This window comes from Wyeomyia smithii, chromosome 1 (genome assembly GCF_029784165.1).
Source record: "Wyeomyia smithii strain HCP4-BCI-WySm-NY-G18 chromosome 1, ASM2978416v1, whole genome shotgun sequence".
In the NCBI taxonomy this organism is placed as follows: domain Eukaryota; kingdom Metazoa; phylum Arthropoda; class Insecta; order Diptera; family Culicidae; genus Wyeomyia; species Wyeomyia smithii.
In genome coordinates, this window is record NC_073694.1 from 88,299,433 (window position 1) to 88,306,578 (window position 7,146).

Consider the following 7,146-nt stretch of genomic DNA (forward strand, 5'->3'; position numbering starts at 1 on the left):
TCAACCAGTACGGACGTGTTTTAATTAGGAAGTGTGAGGGGTGTTCCCTACGATTCCATGCCGCGTGCGCAGGTGTTCAACGAAACAAGGAAGACCAGATTAGGTCCTACATGATGCCAGCCTGCAATGATTGCCAGGAGCGAATCGCGATGGAATTAAATTTTCGTCACCTGGTACACCAGCAGGCTCTTCTTGCTGACTTAGTGAAAAAGCATAGCGACGCAATACACAAATCGACGTCGACATTGCAGAAAATTGGAATCGTTCAAGAGGCACTCGAACGACAAGAAACTCTATTCGATGAACTAAAACAGGAGCTTTCGTCTGTTAAAAAAGTGAACTCTCCTACAAAAGTAGTGAGACAAATCAATAACCACGTGACGACACTTTTCGACGATGCTATAACTTCCGCTAAAGTTAACATGACTGAGTCGCTTGGGATACTTAGCAACTCGATTACAAATAAGCTGACCAGTCATATTGATGAAATAACTAATAAAGTCGACGAACAGCTTGAAGCTGTTAATGAAAATTTGATCGATGTGGCCACTTCTAAGACTCAATGTAGTGTTCCTGAAATCTTGGAAGAATTTCGAATAATTAGCAGCAGAATTTCTGAGTACACGCCAAGAATGATGCCCATCGAAAACAGCATTGGCTATCCAAGTGTGGCAGAGGAAATAACTATGGCCGGCCAGCCTTCAAATGATCTTCCAAACAGTGGATGGCGTTTCCTTGGCTCGAGAAAAGTTTGGAAACAGGACTGGACAGCGTACGATACAAAATTACACCGTATTATGCAGCAGCAAAAACAAGCTGACAAAGCAAGAAAACGGAGGGCCAGAAGACGAAATCATTATAGGCGAAATAATTACAACAGAAACAACAACCCTAGGCATAACCATATCATTCACAACAATAACAACGATAATAACAACAACTTTGTCAATAACAATAGAAATAACTACAACAGCAATTACTACAATAATAATAACAATTCAAACAACAACCGCAACAATAAGAACTACTTCAACAATAACAACAACAATCAGAACCAGAATCGCAACCTCAACTTTAACAGAAATCTCGATAATAACCATCAAAGTACCAATCGAAACAACTACAACTTCAACACCAATAGTAACCGTAGATATACCAACCACAACCGTCACGTCAACAACAGTTTTTGGAATAATAACAATAGCCCCAACTATAACATGGCCAACAGGCAACAGAATAACGTCACCAACTCCTACAATAATCAACAACACACCAACTCTAATCGTTTCCATGCAAATCAACTGTTACCACCTGACAGAGTGCTTCTTGCAGCAGCGAAAGACCGATTCTCCAGACCTCAATCTAACTTCATTCCTACGATTCAATTTCAAAGAGGCGAAACTCTTAACCCATACCCGGCGAACGACGAGTTTTCACTTTCTCAACCCCAGATGATCAGTGATCCTGCACACCTTCCTACTTCACAATGCATTGCGTGCTCATCTAGGCACTCGTGTCTTCAACGCAATTGACTCACTCATCAGAGGACCGTTGCTGGTGATAATTTTGTTCAACCTAGAGATGTAGGAAATGACGCGACCTGCTCTGCTCTGGTAAACACTTCTGTTAATAATGACTCTCATTCTTTAGCTTCTACACTCGAACACCCCACCACTACCGAGATCTCTGTATATTGCCAAAATTTTAACCGCATGCGAGGCGCTCACAAAATTAACGAAATTCAAAAAAATGTACTATCCTGTTCATTTTCTGTTATTTTAGCAACCGAAACCAGCTGGGATGAGGGTGTTCGCAGCGAAGAAGTCTTCGGTTGCCGATATAATGTCTATAGAAATGACCGTAACTATCAATTATCTGAAATGAAATCCGGTGGTGGTGTGTTGATTGCGGTGTCAGTAGACTTTAATTCAGCGCTTATCGACACCATTCAGTTTAAAGAGTTCGTACATGTTTGGGTGAAAGCAGAACTATCAGGAGAGACACACGTATTTGTCTCTGTCTATTTCCCTCCAAATAATGCGCGGAATGAAATCTTTGAAAAGTTTCTTCATGTTGTTGAAAATATTGCATCTAAGCTGTTACCTGAAGTAAAACTCCACATATACGGTGATTTCAACCAACGCACCATTGATTTTATTCCGGACATCGATAACCATAGCATTTTACTTCCTATTATTGGCGAAAATGAAACGCTGCAACTTCTTTTTGATAAAACCTCTAGTCTTGGTCTTAATCAAATAAATCATGTGAAAAATGGACAAAATTGTTATCTAGATCTGTTAATGTCCAACATTAGTGAAGAATTTTGTGTGACGAATTCATTACAACCATTATGGAAGAACGAAGTTTATCATACAGCAATAGAGTTTTCTTTATTTGTGCATGTGAATAAAAGACCTGACGAATATGAATTCGAAGATGTTTTTGACTTTTAGTCAGCAAACTATGATGAATTAAAACATAAACTAAATAGTATCAACTGGCAAGATGTATCGTTTGAAGACGGAAACGTCGATTCGGCTATAGAAAATTTTTATAACATATTATCTGATTTATTTATTAGCGAAATACCATTGAAAAGAATAAGACGTCAAGGCAATTCCAAATACCCAGTTTGGTACAATAGAAAAATTAAAAACTTAAGAAACAAAAAACAAAAAGCACATAAAAAATACAAAACTCATAAAAATCGTGATGCTTTAACAACTTATCTTAACATTTGCGGCGAATTAAACGATGCCATTAGTAACGCGTTTGAAGAGTTCACATTAAAGACTGAGCTTGAAATCAAATCCTGTCCAAAAATTTTTTTCAAATATGTTAAATCAAAGTTAAAATCTGAAAATTTTCCTTCAAAAATGCAACTGCATGAAAAAGTTGAAGAGAACCCGGCATACATCTCTGATCTATTTGCTGATTTTTTTTCAACAAAATTATACAACTTTCTCCGAATCTGATCGTGACTATACATTCTTCACCAACTTTCCTGAGTTTCCCAACTATTTCAATATTGAACATGTCAGCGAACGCGAAATTGAAGATACTTTAAAAGCTCTGGATGCGTCTAAAGGTCCGGGACCAGACGGAATTCCGCCAGCATTCATGAAACATTTAGCTAAAGAGCTAACTTCCCCACTGTCCTTGATTTTCAATATGTCGCTGGAATCCGGTTGCTTCCCGAAATTCTGGAAAAACTCATATCTAGTGCCTGTGTTCAAATCTGGTAAAAAAACCGACATTAGCAACTATCGAGGCATAGCCATTCTTTCCTGTATACCTAAGCTTTTTGAAGCAATAATAAACAAAAAGTTATTCCAGCAAATAAAAAATAGAATTACCCCAACGCAACACGGTTTCTACAAAGGGCGCTCAACAACAACTAACTTACTCGAGTTTATTAACTTCTCTTTGAACGCAATGGATAAAGGTAATTATGTTGAAACCTTATATACTGACTTCAGTAAAGCTTTCGATCGCATTGATATACCCCTGCTTCTCTTCAAGTTACGAAAAATTGGAATTCATCCACAATTACTCAAATGGATTGAATCGTATTTGACAGATCGTCAACAAACAGTCAAATTTAAAGGTAGAATATCGAAACCTATTCAGGTAACCTCAGGAGTTCCTCAAGACTCTCACTTGGGCCCTCTACTATTTATATTATTTGTAAACGACATTTCCTTTATTCTAAAACATGTAAAAATTCTTATTTATGCCGACGATATTAAACTTTTCATTGAAATTAAAAACGCTGATGATGTAAATATTTTTCGTAACGAGATAAAATATTTTTACATTTGGTGTAAAAAAAGCCTTCTTCAGCTAAACGTTAAAAAATGTAGTTCGATGGCTTTTGGCAGAAAAAGAAACATGCCAAGCAATATGATTTCCTTAGGAGATCAGGTAGTAGAGAAAAGTGAACGAGTTAGGGACCTAGGAGTCATACTCGACTCAAAATTAACATTCACTGATCACTACAATACAATTATTAATAAGGCTAGTAACATGCTTAGTTTTATAAAACGTTTCTGCTATAATTTTCAAGATCCATACACAATAAAAACACTTTATAATTCCTATGTCAGGTCACTTTTAGAATACTGTAGCATTGTTTGGGTTCCGTTTTCTGCAACACATGTAAACAGAAAAGAATCAGTGCAAAAACAATTTCTGTTATATGCACTTCGTAATCTACGATGGACGTCATTTCCCCTACCATCATATGACGAACGCTGCAGAATTATTGACATCCAATCATTAAAAGCCCGTCGTGAATTCGCAATGATGTCATTTGTTAACGATATCGTATCTCAACGTGTCGATTCACCCGAAATATTATCAAAACTCAATCTTTTGTACCTTATAGAAATTTACGAACTCGGACTTTGTTTTCTTTAAATCATCAACGAAACAATTATGCTAAATACGGGCCAATTAATCAAATGATGTTAGTGTATAACCAACACTGTGAAGCAATTGACTTTTCTATGTCGAGAACTAAATTAAAACAATATTTCAACTCAACGCGCAATTTAAATCGATAGAAAACATTCATTGTAATAATCCGTCAAGTGAAGAAATTATTATTCAATTATGTATAAACTCTTTTTTTTGCTCCCACTAGTATAAATAGCATATAGCATGTAAGTTAGTTTTTAAACATATGTAGTCTACTCTTGTTTGACGAAATAAATAAATAAATAAATAAATAAATAAATAAATAAATAGATACACCTATTTACAACACCCATTTTTCATTAGTTCTGGCCAAACCAAGAGTGGCACCCCTCAAATCGCAGACTGTTCCTATACTTGTATTTCAAGGATGTGTGCTTTCTAGCCAGCTGGTAAAGGTGGTACAGGAGGAACTAAAGGTGAAAGTAACGTCAACACACTTTTGGACGGATTCGAAAATTTGTCTTGCTTGGTTATGCACCAGAGAAAAGCTGAACGCCTACGTTGGATCTCGAATTGGCAATATTAAGGAAAATGGACACAATACGCAATGTGGAATTGGTTTCCATCAAATTTGAACGATGCAGATTCAGCTACAAAGTCTTCAAAGTTTGCAAGTATTAAAGAATGGCTGAGTGGACCAGGTTTTTTGAAGCATGACCGAAGCGAGTGGCCGAGTCAAGACTGCGTTGCGTTGTCAATGAGCGAAGGTGTGAATTATCATGATGAATTTCAAGATGAAAAAGAAACACTATGCTTTCAAACCATTGAGGAAATTGTGGATTTACCTGATATTGCAAGATTTTCGGATTACAATCATTTAATAAGATCGACAGCTTATTATTTGAAGATGAGAATGATTCTTGGCCTTCCCAAAAAGAATAAACCGAAGAAGTTTTCAATTAACATTCAGAACATTGAGGAGGCGAAAAATCTGTGGTATAGAAAAGTGCAAATGGATACATTCCACGACGAGGTCCACAGTTTAAGGACAACCGGTTATGTGAAAAGGTCAAGTCGATTATTCACGTACTCCCCCGTATTGGTCAACGGAGTCATAAGAATGAAAGGCCGCATTCAAGATCTGGACAAACCGTTCAATGTCAACAATCCTGTGATTCTACCGGACAATCATAATTTCACCAACTTGTTGATACGTACACTCCACAATGCAAATGCTCATCAAGGACTGGAAACAATAATCAATAACCTGAAACATCGATATCGTATTTTAAAGGTCCGTTCTCAAGTTAAAACAATTTGGACAAACATGCGTGAGATGCAGAGAGTTACGTGCCAAACCAAGCGTGGCCCAGATGGGTAACGTGCCACCGAAGCGGACAACTCCGTTTCCTTTTCCTTTTACTCATACAGGGATCGACTATTTTGGACCTTTAACCGTAAAAGTTGAACGACGACCTGAGAAACGCTAGGTTGTGCTCTTCACGTGCATGACGAGTCGGGCAGTACACCTGGAAGTGGTTCCATCACTGGATACGAGCAGCAATCAGATGTTTTATGGCGATTCGGGGAGTTCCAAAGAAGATCTGACAACGGGACTAATTTCACCGGAGCAAACCGAGAATAAAAAAAGTAGGTGAAAGAGCTTGACGAGAATCAAATAGAAGAAACATTGAGCGTGAGAGGAGTAAAATGATCATTTATACCACCTGGAGCGCCTCATTTTGGCGGGTGCTGGGAGCGGTTAGTTCGGTCTGTTAAAACGGGTTTACAAGGTATGCTGAAAGAAAGAAACCCTTCTGATTTAGTTCTACGAACAACACTATGCGAGGTAATGAATGTTATCAATAATCGTCCGTTGACGCACGTGCCAGATGATCCTCACGATGCTGAGCCTTTGACGCCAAATATGCTGCTACTAGGAAGAAACAACCACATGCAATACGATCACAATTTCGATGAGAATAGCGTGATGACGAGAGCTGCTTACAAATACGCACAAGTTTACGCGGATCGTTTCTGGCGAAAATAGGTGTCAACTTATCGTCCGGAATTAATAAAACGACAGGAATGGCCAGACAATCGTAGTTACTACGAGTATTCGGTAGGTGATCTGGTGATGATTATTGGCGAGAACCTACATCGAGGCTGCTGGCCTAAGGGTGTAATTGAACAGGTGAATAAGGAACCCGATTGAAGAATTTGAATAGTGAAGATACGGACGTCAAAATCAACCTATCTTAGACCAACGACGAAGATAATCCTATTACAGGCTAGTTCCGCTGGTGGCCTGGAGGATGTTGGCGACAAGCAAGCCATGCATAGATGAGTGGTGAAAATTTTTCATTCCTTAACAACCACTGTAACAAACCAGTTGATAAAATAAAAAGCTCTTCAAGATTGGTTCAAACTTTATTAGTTGAGTGAAAAAAAGTTGGTGGTTCCGATTTCGTCCCCTTGTCCGGATCCTATCTGGTCGTGAAGCCGCCCCGTCAAGTGAGCTCGTCTCAACACATTGGTTGCTGACAGTGGTCCGTTCTCTCCGGCAGGTACGTCTCGCCCCGTCAAGATAGTCCGTCGCAACACACTGGTTGCTGACAGTGGTCCGTTCTCTCCGGCAGGTACGTCTCGCCCCGTCAATATCGGACTATCGTCCGTCGCAACACACTGGTTGCTGACAGTGGTCCGTTCTCTCCGGCAGGTACG